This window comes from Balaenoptera borealis, assembly GCF_965194805.1.
Source record: "Balaenoptera borealis genome assembly, chromosome: 9".
NCBI lineage: Eukaryota > Metazoa > Chordata > Mammalia > Artiodactyla > Balaenopteridae > Balaenoptera > Balaenoptera borealis.
This window is the reverse complement of record NC_138873.1, coordinates 17,406,246-17,428,569: the sequence shown is the minus strand read 5'-3', so window position 1 is coordinate 17,428,569 and position 22,324 is coordinate 17,406,246. Positions and strand designations below refer to the sequence as shown.

General features: G+C 40.5%; 1 protein-coding gene and 1 long non-coding RNA gene across 2 annotated transcripts in view; one reads left to right on the top strand and one right to left on the bottom strand.

The window, feature by feature from the left end:
* The window catches only part of SASH1 (SAM and SH3 domain containing 1), a 250,699-nt gene that overhangs the window by 23,906 nt on the left and 204,469 nt on the right, over positions 1-22,324 (top strand). The window lies entirely within an intron of this gene.
* Positions 2,449-20,890, bottom strand: LOC309634954. Its single transcript, XR_014248524.1, has 2 exons — positions 16,512-20,890; positions 2,449-2,948 (listed from the first exon to the last, which is right to left on the bottom strand). It is a non-coding gene; the product is annotated as an uncharacterized lncRNA (long non-coding RNA).

Genomic DNA, 22,324 nt, shown 5'->3' with positions numbered 1-22,324 from the left:
CATTGACGTTTACCTTTTCCAAAGAATGGGAGTTAAAAACCCACTACCACAGCCATTGTACTAAAATGCATCAAATCTGGTTCCCACTTTTGAAAGAGGCAAAGGAAAATTTCATGAATGCTTAGTAAGTCCTTTGTGTTAATAAGACATTTACACACGCGCGTGCGCGCGCGCGCACACACACACACACACACACACACACACACACAGTGTTGACTTTGCTTGTGGGTAAATTCTAATCTACTGTCCTTGTTTCAGTAACATCACAAGAGAGCATTTTGCATCTGGAAAGGTCTGAGACTGTGTCTAATCCAGTGTCTTCACTTTATAGATGAGCAAACAAAGGCCCAGGATAATGAACTAAATGAGTCCCAGATGTCCTGCTATCCACTTTAAAGGTGGCTTAAATGTAGCTTTGGGGGAAAGTAATGAGTTTTGATGCCTCAGTGGGGTGGGCAGGCTCGTTACAGGGGCATCTTGAACCCTTAGAGAAAGGAGCTCTCTGCACACATGTGTGCACACTTACACACACACGCACACACACACACAGACTCCTTGCTCCCAATTTTGCTTTGTCCTCAAATTTCAGAGAAGGAGCTGAAGTAAACACATCAACAATCAAGGCATTTTTTGAGCAGAATAGATCCATTATTCTTTGGGTGAGCAGATTCCAGATTCTGATTTCTGTTCTTAACTCAGCTCCTTCTCCCTTGGAGAGAGAGAGAGAGAGAAATGGAGAAAAACCGCAACAAACAATATTATTCCCAACAAGAGCTCTTTCACCTTCTTTCTGAGTGCTGATGGAAGGCAGCCACCCCACAGGGCAGAGGGGCATTTCCTCGGTGGCCTGTGGTACATTCAGATTAAGCTGATGGTCAGCACCACGGTGGAGGCGGGCAGAAGTGCACTCTCCCCTCATCTGAAGAAGTGCAGGTGCTTGAAGAAGAGTATGAAATTGTTCCCAGCATGCCTTTCTCCCTCAGACCCCAGCCCAGGTGAGGGCTGCGTGATGACAGCAGTGCTTCACCTGCCGGGCAGAGCCAACTCCGGATTGCCCACACCTCGCCCCGCCGTGCAGTTTCTCACATCCGACATTCTGACAGGCTATGTTCCATCCTCTGCACTAGAGCAATGGAGACGAGGACACCGTACAGTTCTGGTAATTTCCCTGTCAGTGTTGGGAAGCCAACTGCTTAGTGTTCTTCCCAACAATGAAATTTAAAGTTCTGTATTATTCTAATACCACTTATATGTATTGACTTTATTAAGCCACGTCTCGTTACCGTTAAAACTTATTGAAGGGGCTTCCCTGGTGGCGCAGTGGTTGAGAATCTGCTGGCCAATGCAGGGGACATGGGTTCGAGCCCTGGTCTGGGAAGATCCCACATGCCGCGGAGCAACTAGGCCCGTGAGCCACAACTACTGAGCCTGCGCATCTGGATCCTGCGCTCCACAACAAGAGAGGACACGATAGTGAGAGGCCCGCGCACCGCGATGAAGAGTGGCCCCCACTTGCCGCAACTGGAGAAAGCCCTCGCACAGAAACGAAGACCCAACACAGGCATAAATAAAATAAATAAATAAATAATTAAAAAAAAAAAAAGATAAAGATATTTAAAAAAAAAAAAAACTTATTGAAAATTCTTGTTACATTAAAGGAGAGAATACTTGTTAAAAAGCAAATTTCTATGGATATTTGCATACTCTTAAATACATTCTTCTTATATGAGTAATAGTGACGTTTACTTAGCATTTACTCTGTTCCTTGGCCCAGTGTTTCATATGACTCTATGAGCCACATGGTATTCATAGCCCCATTTTATAGATGAGAAAACTGAGGCTCAAGGGGCTTGAATTATTGACCCAAGGATGATTAGCTTAGAATACTGCTCTGTCGGAAATATCCTGGCAGTCCAGATGTTGCGACTCCACGCTCTCACTGCTGAGGGCCCGGGTTCAATCCCTGGTCAGGGAACTAAGATCCCACAAGCTGCGTGCCTCGGCCAAAAAAAAAAAGAAAAGAAAAGAAAAGCATGCTGCTCTGTCAAGCTGTAAAGGTAGCACACTGGGACCTACAGAGCCCAGGTATCCAGAGTTCTGTACATACAGTGTTCAATGCTCGTTTGGTGGCAGTTTGGAGGAAGGAGGCCAGGGCAAGAGAAAGAAGTGTGCTGAGGACAGGAGTCGCCGCGTGGAGGCTCTGACTGCCTCTTGTTTAAAGGATTTGGAAAACTTAGCAAAATATTGAAGGCACATTTTTATACTTGTGAAGGCAAAGGTCAAGTGTCAAAGGTGTGCAGCTGTGGAGGGTTAACCTCTGTGTGAGGTTAAGCTAAGGGAAGAAAGGTCTTTAGAGAAGAGAATTTCTTTGTTGCTGAATTCTAGCATTTCCATGTGGCCATGGCTGCTCCTCCAAAAGCAGGAAGAAACTTCTGTTGTTTTTTTGTCTTTTTTTTTTTTTTGAGTTTTATTTGATTTATTTATTTTTACACAGCAGGTTCTTACTAGTTATCTATGTTATACGTATTAGTGTATATATGTCAATCTCAGTCTCCCAATTCATCCCACCACCCCCCACCACTGTCCCCCCTTGGTGTCCATACGTTTGTTCTCTACATCTGTGTCTCTATTTCTGCGCTGCAAACCGGTTCATCTGTACCATTTTTATAGATTCCACATGTATGCGTTAATATATGATATTTGTTTTTCTCTTTCTGACTTACTTCACTCTGTATGACAGTCTCTAGGTCCATCCGGAAAAGCATACCGATAAGGGCCTGTAACGTGAAATAGGATTCATTCATCACAGAGGGTAGGACTCTGGGCCCTGGTGTAGCACTGCCCCACGGAGCCGCTGCTGACCTCAGGGAACTACAAAGGAAAGGCCCCGTGGAGAGTCACACCACTGCCGGCACTCGGGCAGCCATTTTCTTCCTTTGTTTATTTTCCTGAGAAAAGATAATGATAAGACAGTCAGTTATGGATTTATTTATTAAGCAACTTGTATTTGATTGTGACAACAGTTTAAGATGAGAGCCCTGATATTTACTTTGAGCTAGGGTTGTCAAATTTAGCAGAAAAAAAATACGGGATGTCCAGTTAAATTTGAACTTCAGATAGACAATAATTTTTTCATACACATATGCCCCATGCGATATTTATATTTTTGTACCAATTATTGTGCAATTATTTGTATGTTATCTGGTAACCCTATTGAAACATCAATGTAACACAGCAGCACTACATTCAGTAAAAATGAGTGCATGGCTATAACTTACAAGTTTTAAGGGAAATAGCATTCATTAAAAGAAAATACAATGAATTGCTGACTTGAAAAAAGTTTTATCATAATTTCTTATTTGGCAATTTCCCACTTTAAGTAAGTCTGTAAATTTGCTATCAGAGAACCAACAGATAATCATATTTTCTCTCGAGTCAAGATATCATTAGGTAATTCATAAGTAAAGCATACAGGACATTTTGCAAGCATTTAAAATACTTTGTAACTGTAGATAAATGTTTGTGTGTTAAAGGAGGGAATTCATTCAATGAATACAACAAATACCCATTGAGCACTCACTCTATCCTAGACATCGTTGAAGGTTTGGGGAGAAATAAGGAAAGAAAAAAAAAAAAACAACTTCCCTGTCCTCTTGGGTCTTGATTTTAGAGAATGGTTTTATGAGGCTGTGTGAATTTTAGACATTAACCAATCCCAGGGAGCTTAATGATATTTTGTGGGACAATATGATGTTATAAAGATTTCTTTCTCATAATTTAGACTTTAGATATTTATTTTTCAGCATTTATTGGTGCTACAAGAATTATACATCCTGATATCATTTAAATCCTTTAAGAAGTTCTCAGGATTTTATGCCTGAGAATTATATAAATTTAAGAAGCCTTTGGGGTGAAAGGTCAAACTGAATTGGGGGGGCACAAGAAGCAAGACATTAATTCAGGACGTTATCTTTAGTTACAAATTCTCAACTCTTAAATCAGAGTAAATTTACAGGGTGCCTGTCCCATCCTCCCCCCATATTTGAATGAAGGTTCTAGGAGCAGGGAATGTTGTCAAGATGTTGGGGAGGAAATGAAACTTTAAGTTCCTAGGGCCTGTTTCCATTGATGCATGTATATCAGTTTAACAACATATTGTAGTTCTTATTCTACACTTGAGAGGTAGTAAATTGCTTTTGGGTAGAAATGAATTAACTCTTTCCTATGACTACATTACCATAACACACTGTCAGAAATGATTTAGTAAACTGAATATGGAAGGCTAAAAACCTTAATATATTTCCAAGAAATAAATTGATTAATGTGTCATTTTTTCATTAGTATAATCAGATTCACAAGATGACTTCATGCTAATACTCATTTTCATAACCTCTATTGTCTGACTCAAGGTTGGAAGGATGTAAAATGTTACCTAGTCCGACATGCCCGTGTCCATCAGATGCTTATTTTCTCTATAACATCCTCACCATGTGGTCCAACGTTTTTAGGTACTCTAGAATAAATTTCATAGAATTGGTTAAAAAAAAACTCTGCCGCCCAGAAATAAGATATTCTGTTCCCTTCATTTAGAGCAAGGAAACAAGATCAGGCCAGAGTTTCAAAAACCTTAAAGCACTACAGAGTGTTCCCTGTATGTTTTACTTGAGGGGAAAAAAATAGCTGATAAACCATTCTTTATCGGTGGCAATAGCAATTCTATATCTAAAACCTAACTAACATTCTGTATCTAAATAGCATCTGTACCTAAAAACTAACATAATGATTATTATGTACCAAACACTCTACTAAGTCATTTTCATGTCATTTCTTGTTTAATGAAAAAAGTCATCATTTAATTTTCACAAGAACCTTAAGATAGCGTCTTATGTTCTTGGTTAATAATGATGATCAGAGTGAGAGTTGGAGAAGTTAAGTATTTGCCTACCATTTTAACATTAGAGGGGACCTTTGGAATCATAGAATCCAGTCTTCTAATTTTCTAGGATTTACCACGATATTTGTATCATAAAGTGAGAGTGGGAAACCTTAGATCCATGGTGCTATGATTTCATACAGCCTTATTCTCAAAGTCACATGATATGTCCCCATGCTGCAAAAATAGTCTATACCTATGTATATCTATATATCTATATCCTTCTATATATCTAGTAACAAATGATTGAAGTTATTCTTCTCCCAATTTGACCATGGGTAAGGTAAAGGAGATGAAAATGTGTTTGATTCCAGGCACCTCTGTACTTTAAACTTGATTAAAAAATAAAAACATGACTCATCCAACAGCAGCAGAGTACACATTTATCTCAGCACAAGTGGAACATTCTCTAGGATGGGCCATATGCTAATCCATAAAACAAGACTCAATATAAAAGGATTGAAATCATACAAAGTATGTTTTCTGACCGTTATGGAAATATATTAACAGAAGGAAATTTGGTAAATACACAATTATAGGAAAATTAAACAATACACTCCTAAATAATGAATGGATCAAAGAAGAAATTGCAAGGAAAATTAGAAGATGTTTTGCGATGAAATCAAAGAAAAATACAGCATATCAAAATTTATGGGATGAAACTAAAGCAGTGCTTAGAGGGCAATGTATAGCTGTAAAATGCCTATATTAAAAAAGAAGAAAAGCTCTCTGGGCTCAGTTTGCAGCAACATGGCTAAATCCACCAAGAAGGACAGAACCATCAGTAAACACAAGACCCGTTATGGTTCCTACCGTGGGAAATTGGTGAAAAAAAATGGAAATCAGCCTGCATTCTAAGTTCACTTGCTTTTCTATGGCAAAAGCAAGATAAAGAGATGAACTGTGAGCATTTGGCACTCTAATTCCTGCGTGAAAATAGTAGCTGGTGGTGCCTGGACCTACAACACCACTTCTACCATCACAGTAAAGTTCATCATCAGAAGTCTGAAGGAATTAAGAAAACACTAGAAGCTCTACCGTTTGAAACATTGCTAACCCATAATAAATGGGTTAATTTATGTAACAAAAAGAAGAGGAAGAAACAGAAGGGGGAGGGGGAGAAGAGGAAGGAGGAGGAGAAGGAGAAAAAGGAGAAGAAGAAGGAAAAGACAAAGATGGAGAAGAAGGAGAAGAAGCGGCAGAGGAGGAGGAGGAGGAAGAGGAGGAGGAGAGGAGGAAGAGGAGCAGCAAGAGGAGGGATTGCAAATCAATAACCATATCTTCCATCTTAAGAAACTAGAAAAAGAAGAGCAAACTAAACTCCAAGCAATCAGAGAGATGAAATTTAAAGACTAGAGCAGAAATCAATGAAACAGACTCTGAAAAACAATAGAGAAAATCAATGAAACTAAAAGTTGGTTCTTTGATAAGATCAACAAAACTAACAAACTTTTAGCTAGCCTGACCAAAGGAAAAAGAAAGACTCAATTTTTTTTTTTCACATCTTTATTGGAGTATAATTGCTTCACAATGGTGTGTTAGTTTCTGCTGTACAACAAAGTGAATCAGCTATATGTATACATATATCCCCACATCCCTTCCCTCTTGAGTCTCCCTCCCTCCCACCCTCCCTATCCCACCCCTCTAGGTGGTCACAAAGCACTGAGCTGATCTCCCTGTGCTATGCGGCTGCGTCCCACTAGCTATCGGTTTTACGTTTGGTAGTGTATATATGTACATGCCACTCTCTCACTTTGTCCCAGCTTACCCTTCCCCCTCCCCGTGTCCTCAAGTCCATTCTCTAGTAAGTCTGCATCTTTATTCCCGTCCTGCCCCTAGCTTCTTCATGACCTTTTTTTTTTCTTAGATTCCATATATCTGTGATAGCATACGGTATTTGTTTTTCTCTTTCGGACTTACTTCACTCTGTATGACAGACTCGAGGTCCATCCACCGCACTACGAATAACTCAATTTCGTTACTTTTTATGGCTGAGTAATATTCCATTGTATATATGTGCTACATCTTCTTTATCCATTCATCTGTCGATGGACACTTAGGTTGCTTCCATGTCCTGGCTATTGTAAATAGAGCTGCAATGAACATTGTGGTACTTGACTCTTTCAGAATTATGGTTGAGAAGACTCAATTTTATTTTTTTTGACCATCATTTTTTTTCTTTTCTTTTTTAAAATTTATTTATCTATTTATTTATTTATGGCTGAGTTGGGTCTTCGTTGCTGCTCGTGGGCTTTCTCTAGTTGCAGCGAGCAGGGGCTACTCTTTGTTGCAGTGTGCGGGCTTCTCATTGTAGTGTCTTCTCTTGTTGCAGAGCACGGGCTTTAGGCATGCGGGCTTCAGTAGTTGTGGCACGAGGGCGCAGTAGTTGTGGCTCACAGGCTCTAGAGCTCAGGCTCAGTAGTTGTGGCGTATGGGCTTAGTCGCTCTGCGGCATGTGGGATCTTCCCGGACCAGGGCTCGTACCCGTGTCCCCTGCATTGGCAGGCAGATTCTTAACTACTGTGCCACCAGGGAAGTCCCAAGACTCAAATAATTAAAATTAGGAATGAAAAAAGAGATATCACTACTGAAAATAAAAAAGATTATAAAGGAATACTATGAACGACTGTACATCAAAAAACTAGATAACTTAAATGAAACACAGATTCCTAGAAATATATGTTACCAAAACTGACTGAAGAAGAAAGAGAAAGGCTAACTAGGCTTATAACAAGAAAGACATTGAAAGAGTAATATTAAAACTTTGCACAAAGAAAAGCCCAAGCCCAGATGACTTCACTGGTGAATTCTACAAAACATTCAAAAATAATTAATACTAATCCTTCATGAACTCTTTCAAAAAATAGAAGAGGAAGAACACTTTCCAACTCAATCTAAACTCATTCAGTAAGACCAGTATTACCCTGATACCAAAACCAGAGAAAGACATTGCAAGAAAACAGAGCTACAGGCCAATATCCCTTATATTCATATCTTACATGAACACAGACACAAAAGTCCTCAACAAAATACTAGCAAGCTGAATCCGGCAACATATAAAAAGATTTCCACACCATGATCAAATGGGATTCATCTCAGGAATGCAAGCTTGGTTTACCATCTAAAGTCAATTAATGTAATACATCATATTAATAGAACAAAGGACAAAATCCATAGAGTCATCTCAACTGACACAGAAAACACGTCTGACAAAATTCTGCACCCTTTTGTGATTAAAAAAAAAAAAAGTTTTTGCTCAACATCCTAAGAATAGAAGGGAACTTCCTCAACCTGTTACAAAGCATCTACCAAAAACTCATCACAATCTAATGGTGAAAGAATAAATGCTTTTCCCCTTAGATAAGGAACAAGATAAGGATGTCCACTTCTATTTAACATTTTACTGAGGGTTCCAGCCAGGATAATTATGCAAGAAAATTAAATAAAAGACATCCACATTGAAAAGGAAAAAAGTAAAACTACCTCTATTTGCAGATCACATGATTTTGTACATAGAAAATCTTATGAAATCCACCAAAAAACTATTAAATAATAAATGAGTTCAGCAAGGTTACAGGATATAAGATCAGTATATTTCTGTACACTAACAGTAAACTTTCTGAAAATTACATTAAGAGAATTTCATTTACAATAGCATCAAAAAGAATAAAACACTTAGGTATAGTTTTTTTTTTTTTTTAATTTATTTATTTTTGGCTGCGTTGGGTCTTGGTTGCTGTGCGCGGGCTTTCTCTAGTTGCAGCGAGCGGGGGCTACTTTTCATTGCGGTGCGTTGCAGTGCGCGGGCTTCTCATTGCGGTAGCTTCTCTTGTTGCAGAGCACAGGCTCTAGGCACGTGGGCTCAGTAGTTGTGGCTTGCGGGCTCAGTAGTTGTGGCTCGCGTGCTCTAGAGTGCAGGCTCAGTAGTTGTGGCTCACGGGCTTAGTTGCTCCACGGCATGTGGGATCTTCCTGGACCAGGGTTGGAACCCGTGTCCCCTGCACTGGCAGGCGGATTCTTAACCACTGTGCCATCAGGGAAGTCCCACCTAGGTATAGATTTAACAAAAGGAGTGAAAGATTTATACACTGAACACCACAGAACATTGTTGAAAGAAATTCAAGATCTAATTAAAAGGAAAAACACCCCATGTTCATGAATCAGAACACTTAATATTTATAAGATGGCAGTACTCCCCAAATTGATCTACAGTTTCAACACAGCCCCTATAATGGGACCCAGAATAGACCAAACAATTCTGAGAAAAGAAGAACAAAGTTGAAAGACTCACAATACCCAATTTCAAAAGTTACTACAAATCAAGCCAGTGTGGTACTGGTGTGAAGAAAGACATATAGATCAATGGAATAGAATTCAAAGTCCAGAAATAAACCCTAACATATATGATCACTTGATTTTTGATGAGGATGCCAAGACAATTCAATGGGACAATGAATAGTCATTTCAACAAATGGTGCTGGGACAACTGGATATCCACATGCAAAAGGATAAAGTTGGACTCCTTCCTCACATCATGCACAAAACTTAACTCAAACGGCTCATAGTCCTAAATGTAAGAGCTAACTATAAAACTCTGAGGAGAAAACATAGACATAAATCTTTGTGACCTTAGGTTAGGTAATAGTTTCTTAGATATGATGCCAAAGTACAAGTGACAAAAGAAAATATTGGGTTGGCCAAAAAGTTCGTTCAGGTTTTTCCATACAGCTTAACAACCCAGACGAACTTTTTGGCCAACCCATATAAATTGGATTACATCAAAAATAAAAACTTTTGTGGTGCGAGAAATAACATCAGGAAAGTGAAAAGACAGCCTCAGAATAGGAGAAACTATTTGCAAACTATATATCTGACAAGGGACTTGTATCCCGAATATGAACTAATGCAATTCAGTAATAAGGAGACAACTCAATTTTAAAATGGCAAAGGATTTGAATAAATAATTCTCCACAGAAGATATTTAAATGACCAATAAGCACACAAAAAGATGCTCAACATCTTTTGTCATTAAGGAAATAGAAATCAAAACCACATTGAGATACCATGTCACACCCACTAGGATGGTTATAAACAAAAAGAGACACTATAACAAGAGTTGATGAAAACGTAGAAAAATTGGAACCCTTGTTCATTACTGGTAAGAATTTAAGATGGTATAGCTGCTTTAGAAAAACAGTTTGGCAGTTCCTCAAAGTTAAACAGAATTATCATATGACTCAACAATATCACTCTTAGGGATATACCCAGGAGAAATGAAAACACATGTACACACAAAAACTTGTATACGAATGTTCAGAGCAACATTATTTATTTTAAGAAAATGGAAACAGCACAAGTGTACATCAACTGATGAATGAATAAATAATATGACTCTTGAAAACATTTTGCTAAGTGAAAGAAGTCAGTCACAATACACCACATAGTGTATGATTCCATTTATATAAAATATTCTCAATTGGCATATTTATAGAGACCTAAAATAGATCAGTGGTGCTTCGAGCTTGAGGTGAGGCTTGGAGGGAGGGAATGAGAATTGCCTACTAATGGGTACAAAGTTTCTTTTCAAGGGCATGAAACTGTTCTAAAATCAGGCTGTGGTGATGGTTTTACAACCCTGGGAATGTGCTCAAATGCAATAAATTGTACACTTTAAATGGGCGAATTGTATTTTAATGTGAATTAACTCTCAAAAAAGCTGTTTTAAAAATAGGACATAGCATCCTGCTTTATTCCCTCCTAAATCTACCAGTACTCATACTATCCCTCAAATCTTTTCAATAATTTTATTATTGGGAATTCCCTGGCGGTCCAGTGGTGAGGACTTTGCGCTTTCACTGCCTTGGGCCCAGGTTCAATCCCTGGTCGGGGAACTAAGATCCCACGAGCTGCACAGCGTGGCCAAAAACAACAACAACAACAACAAAATTATTATTGCTCTTTCAAGACCTAGCTTTAAAAATTCACAACTTCTAGAAAACTTTCTTAAAATATCTCCTATGTTCTATACTAATCAGTTTCTTCAGAATGTATTCAGCTGTTTAACCCCTGCTCATATGCTTTTGGTAATTGTTTTAGAGTCATATTCTCATTGACATTCCTGAACTGAGACTAATTTCCTCAAGTCCTCTACCTTCATTACCTTCTGCTACAGGGTTACCTGGGAAAGCTGATGATTCTATTTGTTCCCGAGTTTACAGTCGGGAGCTCACCAAAGCTCACTCTCAATCCGAGGAAGCTTTGACCTTGATCTCTATTTCAGAGGGCCCAGGCAGTAGACAGCAGGCTGACTCAGAGGGTTTGATGAGAGTTGAATGAAGTGCTATTTCACAGAAGTGTGGCCAGGATTAAAGAACAAGGGATAGTATGGGACTTCCCTGGTGATCCAGTGGGTAAGACTCTGCGCTCCCAATGCAGGGGGCCCGGGTTCCATCCCTGGTCGGGGAACTAGATCCCACATGCCACAACTAAGAGTCTGCATGCCACAACTAAAGCTCCCGCATGCCACAGTGAAGATCCCACGAGCCGCAACTAAGACCTGGCGCAGCCAAAATAAATAATTAATAATTAAAAAAAAAAAAAAAAAAAAGAACCAGGGATGGTGAAGCACCAGACACTAGCAACTGCAGGAAGCCTGTACCACCTCGAAGCCTAAAGGGAAAATTGGGGAAAACAGTTGTTAAGTCAAGAACCATAACACTGGAAATGGGCTCACCTCTGCTGAGTTCCAAGCTTAGAGGAAGGTAGCAACTGTTAAAACCCTGGCAGGAGTTGGCACTGTTAGACATTGATAGACACCCTACCCTACCTCTCTCTCCTTATACTCTCCTATCCTCCACCATTGACCCAACCCAAAGGAAGCCAGAGGACCAGGACTCAGGCCACCGTCAATAGACGTCAGCCTCCCAGGAGAAAGATGGCAAAGAAGGCAGAGACGGATCTAGAGGAGCTGATGGTCACTAGTCTCTAAGCACCAAGGTTCCAGCCTCTAACTGGCTTCTAGGAAGCCTCTCCTTGATTGTCAAGGAACATCACTGCTGCCACTTCTCTGTCGCTTGTGTTGCGCCCTGCTTCGTACTTTGTGACCCTTTCAAAATCAGCTGTTTTTTCAGCCCCTAATAGGTCTCTCCAGGAGAGAGGGGTTCTTTGATCTTGTTGACATAGGAGGGCTGTCTCTCTGCACTAGTATTTACAGCCCTTCCTTGGGTTTACAGAGTAATCTTTTCCTTCAGTTTTCACAGCCTCTTTCCCATACCTGGGAACACAGACAGGTCCCCTCAGGGCTGAGCCAGGGGCAGATTTCCTTCCCCATCCCTGCATTCCCCCTGAGAGCGAGGCCGTGGAACGCATCACCCAGCAGCCCCCTCAGAACCACTTCTTCCAGCTGACAATCATCGTGTGTCCCAAGCTGAGCTATAAGTCTTTTTGCACTCTCACATCCAGGGAGAATTCCTTATTGGCCGTTAATTGACACTGGGGCAACAGTGGGAGGGAGTTGCTACAAGAGGAGCATGAATATTTTAGGAAAATGGATTCTTGTGTTTCACTTGTAATATAGTGATGACCACAAGGGCTAATACCAAGTCAAAAGGGACATTTTGCCCCTACAGATAATATAGCCTGATGCTAGTGCCTTCATATTTCTTTTGTCATTATCTTGCAATATGTATTGGCTTAATTTACACTCAAACCTAAGGGGTTCTCTTGTATTGTCACCCCCTACAGAGTACCATAACTTTTTTACAGGCTTATTTTAACAATTTAAGGACTTATCTTACTTGGGAGTTTGCAACTATGTTCCAAATCCTTGAGGTTGCCAAAACTCTGACCTCTGTAAAAGTGAAACATTGTTGGCTTCACTGTTACTTTTTCTTTTACTATGGAATCATTCAGTAGTTACTGAATTCTGAAGTTTCCATCATGTGTCAAGTTTAGAGGAACAGAGGTAGGAAATGTTATCCAAGCCAATGTGGATGCTGTGGTTCTCAAATTGTAGTTCCTGAATCTGCAGCATCAGCACCAGCTGGGAACTTGTTAGAAATGCAAGTTCTCAGGCCCAGCCCAGACCTACTGAACCTGACCCTCTGGGAACCCTCCAGAAGGTTCTGATGCAGATTAAAGTTTAAGAACCACTGGTCTAGTGTACCAAGGGATGACAAGGAGTATGTTTTAGTCTGGGTTCTCTTCAGTGCCTAAATAATGGACTTCACCATTGAAAGTAGCCTTTGAATGAGCATTACCATACCCCTGCCTTGTTGCCTTTGTTTTGCTGTCCAAAAAGAAGGCCATGTGAGGCTGGTCTGAGTTCATTCAATGGCATCACAAGTAGTTAGCCCACTTGAGTCTCAGAAGCCAGCTGTGCCCAAGGACTGGGAGAACTTCATCCTGGCCACAGGACTTGGTCAGTACCTCTGGGAATCACTTTGTGCCATGCGCTCAGTAGGTATGTGCACGATGACCCGACCTCGGTGTTTTTAAGCATATGTGGTGACAGTGCCTCTTAGTTATCCTTGGGTGCGCCAGAGAACTGGCCACTTGCCACATTCTGAGCACAACCCTCAAAGGCAACTGGAGAGGAAGCTGAGAGCCCTGTCCTAAAAGATCTTACAGTATACCAAGCTGTCAAACCCATTAAAAAATGACATCCTCCTGGAAGAGGATATGTATAAACCAGGTTCCATGGCTGCCCCAGTATTTTCATGCATCCTATTGTATTTACTGCTCCACCACCCCCTGCTGATTCTCAGGCTCCAGAGGAGGGTGTATGATTTGTCCTGAGAATCCAGCCCGACCAGAATGGCCTGTCATCTTCCTCATGTTGCTAATGGGCAGCTGCTTTTTTAATTAGGTTATTAATTTTTTTGCTCAGCCTCTTAGTCAACTTAACTTGGCTTTATCTTGTTTTGGTGGAAAGCAAATCACTTGGCTGGTAGAATTTGATTTAACTGGCCACTTCGCGCAGGGTTTGATGACTTTTCCATTAATGTTTATTCAGCAAATACATTTTATTTAATTTTCCCTGAAATAACCCAGCTGACTCTGAATGTTCAAGATGTGCAGAGCACTGAAGAGGAGCTGTGATCCCAGAATCTCTATGATAATACGAGGATAGAGATCATGGAAGAGACACAGCCTGAAGGCTTGGAGATTTAGCCTGGGGAAGCAAGATGTGCAGCCAACCACAGTGCCCTATCTTTTTCTCTCGGTGCCTAATCTCTAATTCTCTCTCTATTTCTCTCTCTCTCTCTAGTGTCTCATGTGTGTTTGTGTGTGTGCACATATGCACATACGCATGTGTATGTGCACTGCACCTTGTACAAGGTATAATAATGGCATCTTACCAGTTTTTTTAAAAATGGTAAAAAAAAAAAAAAGCAAAAATGCATAATAATGGCTAACAATATTGCATGTCTGAAAACTTACTCTGTAATGGGCCCTAGGCAAAAAACCTTTCTTGTGTTATATCAGTGTTTACCAAAAACTTGAGAGCATTTTTTTTAGATAGTTTCTACTTTTCTTTCTTGCTCTCCAGTTTTTCATATCAGAAAATGGGGACTTCCCTGGTGGTCCGGTGGTTAAGACTCCACGCTTCCACTGCAGGGGGCACGGGTTCAATCCCTGGTCGGGGAACTAATTTCCTGCATGCCATGTGGCACAGCCTAAAACAATTAAAAAAAAAAAAAGAAAATGGAATCGTTCCTTTTCAGCCTGTGAGCATCTCTTCCTCTATGTGGCCCCACCAGAAATGATTTGGTGTTTGTAGTTATGCTATCTTGGGAAAGAGAGAAGGTGGAATGTTGAATGAGAACTGAAGGTTATTATAATGAAAAATGAGTGATGGGGTAAAAATGTGAAATCTTCTCAGGTGGACTGTGCAAGACCCTCTTGCCTTTTCGGTGGCAAAGGCCAAGCAATGGTCTGTTGGCCTTGCCCTCTGTGAGTTACAGAATGGCCTTTGCTTATAAATCCATGGAGCTGAAGATCATGCAGAGGGCTTGCCCGCACTAGCTTATTTACTCTAGGATCAGACACAAGATGTCAGTTAATCTCAGTTATACTAGTGTTGCATATTTCCTTCCTCCACCCACTGGTTCTGGCCCCCAAATTGCTTCTGAACTAGCCCTGCCTGTTGGCCAGAAGAGACTGGGAAATGACCATTCCTCAGGACAGCCAGAGCTTGTATATCAGGCTGGAATGCTGTCAGAAGAAATGTAATTATCGTCATGCCACCGGTAGACTGAGACCCATGTTAATATGAGGAAAAGACTAGTTCCTCCATCCTTGTATTAAAAGGCTTAGGGTATGGAGGTCAGTTGTAAATATTGGACAGGTGACCTTTGCCTGCCTGCTGGGTGGGTCAGAGCTCTAAACACACAGGCATCATGTATGAGGCTACTGTTTCTTTCTTGGGCAAGGGAGAACAAGGACTGGCCAGTTTTGAGTGATTGATTATTATTCTATCCTCCATTTAAAGAGTCAGTCCAGGGGTAATGAGTGAGGATTTGCTATGTTCAAGGCACTCTGCTATGAGGGATATAGCGAATTCTGTCAAAGAGCGTATGATCCAGCAGAAGATTAAAGAAATACATAAACATAGAACAAGGATTTACATAGTAAGAACTTGACCTCTAGAATCAGAGAAACTAGAGTTCAAATTTCTGCTCGTTCTCATAAATGGTGCTGTAACAGCTGGAAATCCATAAGTGAAAGAAAAAGAGAACCTAGAGCCACACATCATATATTATGTAAAGGTTAACTCAGAATAGGTCATAGATCAAAATGTAAAAATTTAAACCTAGAAAATTTTCCAAAGGAAAGCATAGGAGAAATGTTCTGTGGCTCCGCTAGGCAAAGATTCCTTAGATAAAACAATAAGATCCATAAAAGAAAAAATGGATAAGTTGGACTTAATCAAAGGTAAAAATTCTTTTTGAGAGACATTATAAAATAAAAAGACAACCACAGACTGAGAAAATATTTGCAAAGCACATATCGGATAAAGGACTTGTATCCAGAATATATATTCAGATATCTTAAAAGTCAGTAATAGGATAACAGCCCAATTTTTTCAATGGGCAAAATATTGAACAGAGCACATGAAAAGGTATTCAACATCACTCGTCATTAGAGAAATGCGAATGAAAACCACAGTGAGATACCCCTAGATACCTATTAGAATGACTTTAAAAAATAAACCCAAAAAAAAAACCTGTTGCCACCAAGTGCTGGAAAGGCTGTGGAGCAAAGGAAACTCTCACACATTACTTATTGGAATGCAAGATGGTACAGCTACTTCTGAAAAATATTTTGGCAATTTCTTATAAAATTAAATACACACTTACCCCATGGCCCAACAATGCCACCCCTGGGTATTCACCCAAGTGAAATGAAAACCTATGTTCACACAACATCTGTCCATGAATGTTTATAAATGGTTTTGTTCATAATCAACAAAAACTGGGAAATACCCAAGCATGCTTCAACTGGTTAATGAGTAAACTGGGGTACATCCATACAATAGAATACCACTCAGCAATAAAAAGGAACAAACTACTGATACTCACAGTAACATGGATGAATCGCAAATGCTTCACAAACTTCAAATGCTAAGTGAAAGGAGCCAGCCTCAATAGGCTACATGCTCTATAACTCCACTTATGTGACTTTCTGAAAAAGGCAAGCTGTAAAGGACAGAGATCAGATCAGTGTTTTCCAGAGCCGGGGAGTGGGGAAAGGAGTTCACGGCTTCAGTCCATGAGGGAATTCTTTGGGGTGGTGTAACTGTCCCCTATCTTGATTGTGGTGGTAGTTACACGACTGTAACACAGCACTGTGCAGTAAAAGGTATGAAATTTACCGTATATAAATTATGCCTCGATAAACCTGACTTGGAAGAAAAAGAAGTAATACTAACGACAGTACTTAGTTGTCAAAAACTATGAAGGTGATGTTAAAATAAAACAAAACTCCACTGTGGCACTTAAGCTGAGTAAGTGACCTTCGGCAAGTTTCTTAACCTTTGTAAGTATCCATTTCTTCATCTTTAAAATGAGAAGAAATAGTAGCACTGCATACAAAATATGTTCTAAGAACTAAATAACTCATGAAATAAAATTTGCTAGTTTATTCACCATTTAGTCTGTACCAGGCTTTGGATATGGCTTATCTAAGTCAGTTCTAAAAACCTCGGGGAATAGACTCTATCATTAATATACTGAGAACAGTGCCTGGCATATAGGAAGTACTCCACAAGTGCTGACTTTGTTTTACTCTTCACTGAGACTCTCTTAAGTCCAGGCACTGTACTAGGCACTAAGAATAACAAAAGGAAAAGACCATGGAGTCCCTGCCCTTAGGCAGCTCACAGTGAAGAGACGAGGAAGCAAATGAACAATTAAAATGCTGTGTGTTGTTTACTGGACTTGCCGTGGTGATCATTTCATAATGTATTTTTAGGATCACTATGTTGTACACCTAAAACTAACATAATATTATATATATCAACTATACTTCAATTAAAAAAAAAAAGAAGATAGAGAATCTTTAAAAAGTAGTAAAATAGGGGCTTCCCTGGTGGCGCAGTGATTGAGAATCTGCCTGCGAATGCAGGGGACACGGGTTCGAGCCCTGGTCTGGGAAGATCCCACATGCCACAGAGCAACTGGGCCCGTGAGCCACAATTGCTGAGCCTGCGCGTCTGGAGCCTGTGCTCCGCAACAAGAGAGGCCGCGATAGTGAGAGGCCCGTGCACCACGATGAAGAGTGGCCCCCACTTGCCACAACTAGAGAAAGCCCTCACACAGAAACGAAGACCCAACACAGCCATAAATAAATAAATAAATTTTTTTTTAAAAAGTAGTAAAATAAAATAAAATGCAGTGTGTTAAGTGCTGTGCGAGTGGGATTTGCAGGATACTTCTCTGGGATCATGGAGGAGGAAGAGGCTCGTGCTGGGGAGATGGTCGTACTGCCAAAATCCTTCCCAGGGGAGGTGGCGTCTGATTATGTCCTGAAGGACAGGTTGAGCTTCAGCAGACAGAGATCCAGGGCGTGTGGAGTGACTGAGGAGAGACACACTCCAAATGATAACCAGACCTCCCCCTCCCCCCCCCCAAAAAAAGATCATGGGAATTAGTGGTAGAGAAAGGGGATACCATCTGAGCCAAACCCCAAAGTTGGACTTAGATATTGTAGGGAAACTACGTGAGCAGAGGCTGGATGGAAGCTCTCGTAAGCTGACATGACATCCTGATTCTGACATACTCTCCGACTGTCCAGATTTTTGGAAAAGAGCTTTGATAATCTCTATACTCATTCCGGTGTCTTAGATTCACCCTGACTGAGAAAATTCACCTGTAGCTCCAATTTAAAACCTCTTGGCTTCAGTTTTTCTTCGTGCTTATTTGTGAATACATGTGGAGGATGGTTCGAGGGTAACTTAGCCTGCTAATTTTTTCTACTATTTGAGGTATGGCACATGTTTCACAATGTCCTGTGATTCTCGAGGCTTGGTATTTAAATACAACTAACACTCTTCTGGGTGCAAAATACCACTGCAAAACTATTCAGAAGATTTCTGGCAAAGCAGTGGCGTAGAAGGTGGAAGTGGAGGGAGAACACTGAATGAAGTGGCTCTTTGTCAATATAAATATACAAACCTGGGCTTCCCTGGTGGCGCAGTGGTTAAGAATCCGCCTGCCAATGCAGGGGACACGGGTTCCAGCCCTGGTCCGCGAAGATCCCACATGCCGCGGAGCAACTAAGCCCGTGCGCCACAACTACTGAGCCTGCGTGCCTAGAGCCCGTGCTCCGCAACAAGAGAAGCCACCGCAATGAGAAGCCCGCATGCAGCAACGAAGACCCAACGCAGCCAAAAATTTAAAAATAACAATAATAATTCAAAAATTTTTAAAAATAATATACAAACCTGTGTCGAGTCTCTTTACCCTTTTACTGTCCCACAGCCCCTCAGTAGGTGGCACGAGCTCATCGACATTTGTGAGCAGATGGGACGTCATTTTAATGTTGCTTCTAATTGACGAGGGTGTTGGTGTTTGTGTGCGTGAAGCTGCGTGCCTGGTGTAGGGTGGGCAGGGGAATTAGAAGCTGCTACCTGCTCCTTCTGGCAGAGGAGCAAGAGCTGTACTTGTGTCAACTGGCTAGAACACATTGTGTTAACTCGTAATCAAAGGCCATATTTTGCTGATTTTATTTCCCTTAACTTGCCAGTCCTTCCCTCCCCCTTGCAGAGCTCTGAATTTGGGCAACTTGAACAAGGAAACCTTGTTTCTCTGAAAATTACCTTTAGCATAAGCTCAGTGTTTTCCTGTCCAGATTTTCATAAGCAGTTTGGGTTGCATTAAATTTACACCGGTAATGAGCTTGTGCTTCTCAGAAAAGGTCCAAAGAGGAAGTGAAAAGAGCTGGGAAGTAGCTCAAGCAGTCCTTGGACTCTACCAGGTATTCTAATCAGAGGATAAACAACACGGAGTCGGAAGTTCTGTCCCTGAGCAGCCATAATTTTTGCAGTTCTCATTTCATAAGCCATATGGTGAGTAGACGCAGCCCCACTTCCTATAGTGAACACAGACGACGCCAAGACTGCAGCCACATACGCTACCTCACTCGGCGGCATCCGTGAGGACTCTGCCTACTAATGAGAATATTTTTGTTTATACAAAACAAAGCAGAAAACACTTACTTGATCAGTTTAGGAACTGATCTTTTAAATTGTATGGGTTCCCTTCAATCATTCAGCTTCTTGGAAGAAAACAAATCCCAATTATTAATCATATCCTATTAGATCAGCCTTGAAAACAATTTATATGATAATGAGGAGTTTACTGAGCCTGCTGAGTGTATTATTTTGTGCCTGAGACTGGGGTTATTTCTAAGACATTCATGGTCATTTCCCTCTAATCAATGGCATACGTTTTCATTTTAGGCCCTTGAACCAATTTTGGAAATAGATGTCTATTTTCCTCTCTCCTCTCCACCCAACATCATTACTGTGTCTGAGCTCAAGAGGAGGGAAAGAAAGAGGGGATGGAGTTAGAATAACTTATTCTCTCCTAAGCCCCAAGTCTACTCATGAAAAATAGTATACATGGTTTTTGGGGTTTTTTTTTTAACATCTTTATTGGAGTATAATTGCTTTACAATGGTGTGTTAGTTTCTGCTGTATAACAAAGTGAATCAGCTATACATATACATATATCCCCACATCTCCTCCCTCTTGCGTCTCCCTCCCACCCTCCTGTATACATGGTTTTTAAAAGCAGCTATTTATCATTAGTATTAAACAGAATTGAAATAAAATTTTAATAACCACTATTCTCATTTATTCAGTGCTCCCTTTAAGCCAGGTAGATATTGTATTAACTGCTTTTCCATATAATAATAATAAAAGTAGCTAATATATTTTTATTGATCATTTACTATGTGCCACTCATAGCATCAAATTGTTTGCAGACTATCTCATTTATTCTTCTTATCAACACTATGTCATAGACACTTTCATTAACTCCATTTGATAATTGAAGAAATTGAGGCTTAGAGAATACTTGTTTAAGGTTGAACTTAAATAGTCAAAGTCTATGTGCTCAACCACCACCTTAGATCCTTTGATGAATCCTTAAATGGACAGATTTTGTTTGTTTGTTTCTGATGCAAGTTATCCCAGTGACTGGTCAGTTTTATATAAATTCAAAATATTTTAAGTTTAAAGGATTTTCTTACCTTGGTGGTAGGAGCTTTCTTAGCCTGTCAGAAATCTCAGAAAAAGAATAGCCTGCCACACCGCTGAACACTTCTGCCTTTGAGAATCCTTGCACTGTAGCCCCACAGACTCTTCCCCCACTCACAACTCTGAGGATACAGTAATACTTTTGTTCACCGATTTCCTGGCACATCAGTGTTTTCAAAGTAGAATCAAAACAGAGTCCGAACTTTACTGCTGCCTAGCGTGGTTTAAACCTCATTATTTTTCCAAGAGATTTACTTAAAATATAATATTACTGGAGTCGGAACACTGTGTTTACTATTTAACGTCAAGTTTTGCTCTTATCTAGGTTTTTCCAGTTGGAAGCAGCTTTCCTGGTCTTCCCTCTGTTTCTCCCCTTTTAGATGGGAGAGGCTGAGTGGAAACCCACCAGCATTCCCAGCGGAGGCAGTTGGGGGAGAGACCGGCTTCTTTATTTTTAATTCACCGAATATGAAGGGAGCTGCTCTGTAGCTGTTTTCAGTCTAGACAGGATATGATGATAATAACACAAATAAAAGTTCATGTATTCCAGCCAGGGACAAATTAAGTGGGTGCAGGGCATAGATATATGTCATGCTGTTAGTGACATGGAGCAGCACACAGCCCACTTCAGGGCATGGTGCCCAGATTAATTGGCTTGCCCAGAATGCATCTGTGATTAGAAGAAAGCTCTCAGGAAGTGCTGGGCAGTGTGCATTTGGACTCTCAATTTTTCATCTCATAAGCACTGAAAGTTAGACATTTTATTTTACAGACCAGGAAAGTGAGTGGTGTTTGACACCATGGGTTTATGAAATGTTTTGCTGGTTTTCCTTCATAAGTCATAGATATTTCTGGGAGAAACTGGCCACCATATGTTGAGATGATGCAGGGAGTATTGATTATTGCTTTGCTGAGGTGGCCAAGCTCTGGGACAGTCAGGGTTTAAAGAAGTATGGAAAGAGGGGTGTATCTTGAGTATATGTATGTGTGAAAGAGCCTCAAGGTGAGGCTTTTTATGTCACACGAGCACTGAAATAGAACCCCTGAGATTGCTGTGCTTAAAAATACTGTCGTTTGTGCCTTGAGGAGTATAAAGGTGATCAGATACAGCACCTGGCTGCATGCGCTCCACTCTGAATCAGCTGGAAAGGGAAGGAATCAGGAGAAATAGCCAAGGGCACAGAGCAACTTCAAAAATAATGTTTTTCCTTGGAAAATCTCGAGATGAATAGTAAAGAAGGTAGACTCTGTATCTAAGAAAAATCAATGGTGAAATTGCTTGTGTTGCTGACCAAAGGCTAAATACTTCTTTTGGATACAGATGAGCCATCTGTATGGAACCTGGGCGTGCATGAGCCAGTGATAAAATTCAGTCCAATAAAGAGCTCTTGTTAATCTGTGACACCATATTTATCATTAAACCTGCAAAACCAGGAAAGTTAAACACTCTGGGTGGATCAAAAGAGGTGGTTCCTGAATATTTGTTATTAGTAAGGAGGTTTGAGGAAATACTGAGAAAAGCTTTTAAAACGTGACTCCCAACATCTCCTGCTTGCTTTTTTCTGGATGCTGAGTCCCTTCAGGTTCCATTCCTTAAAAATTTGCCATAGTGCACTCCTGTTCCTTTT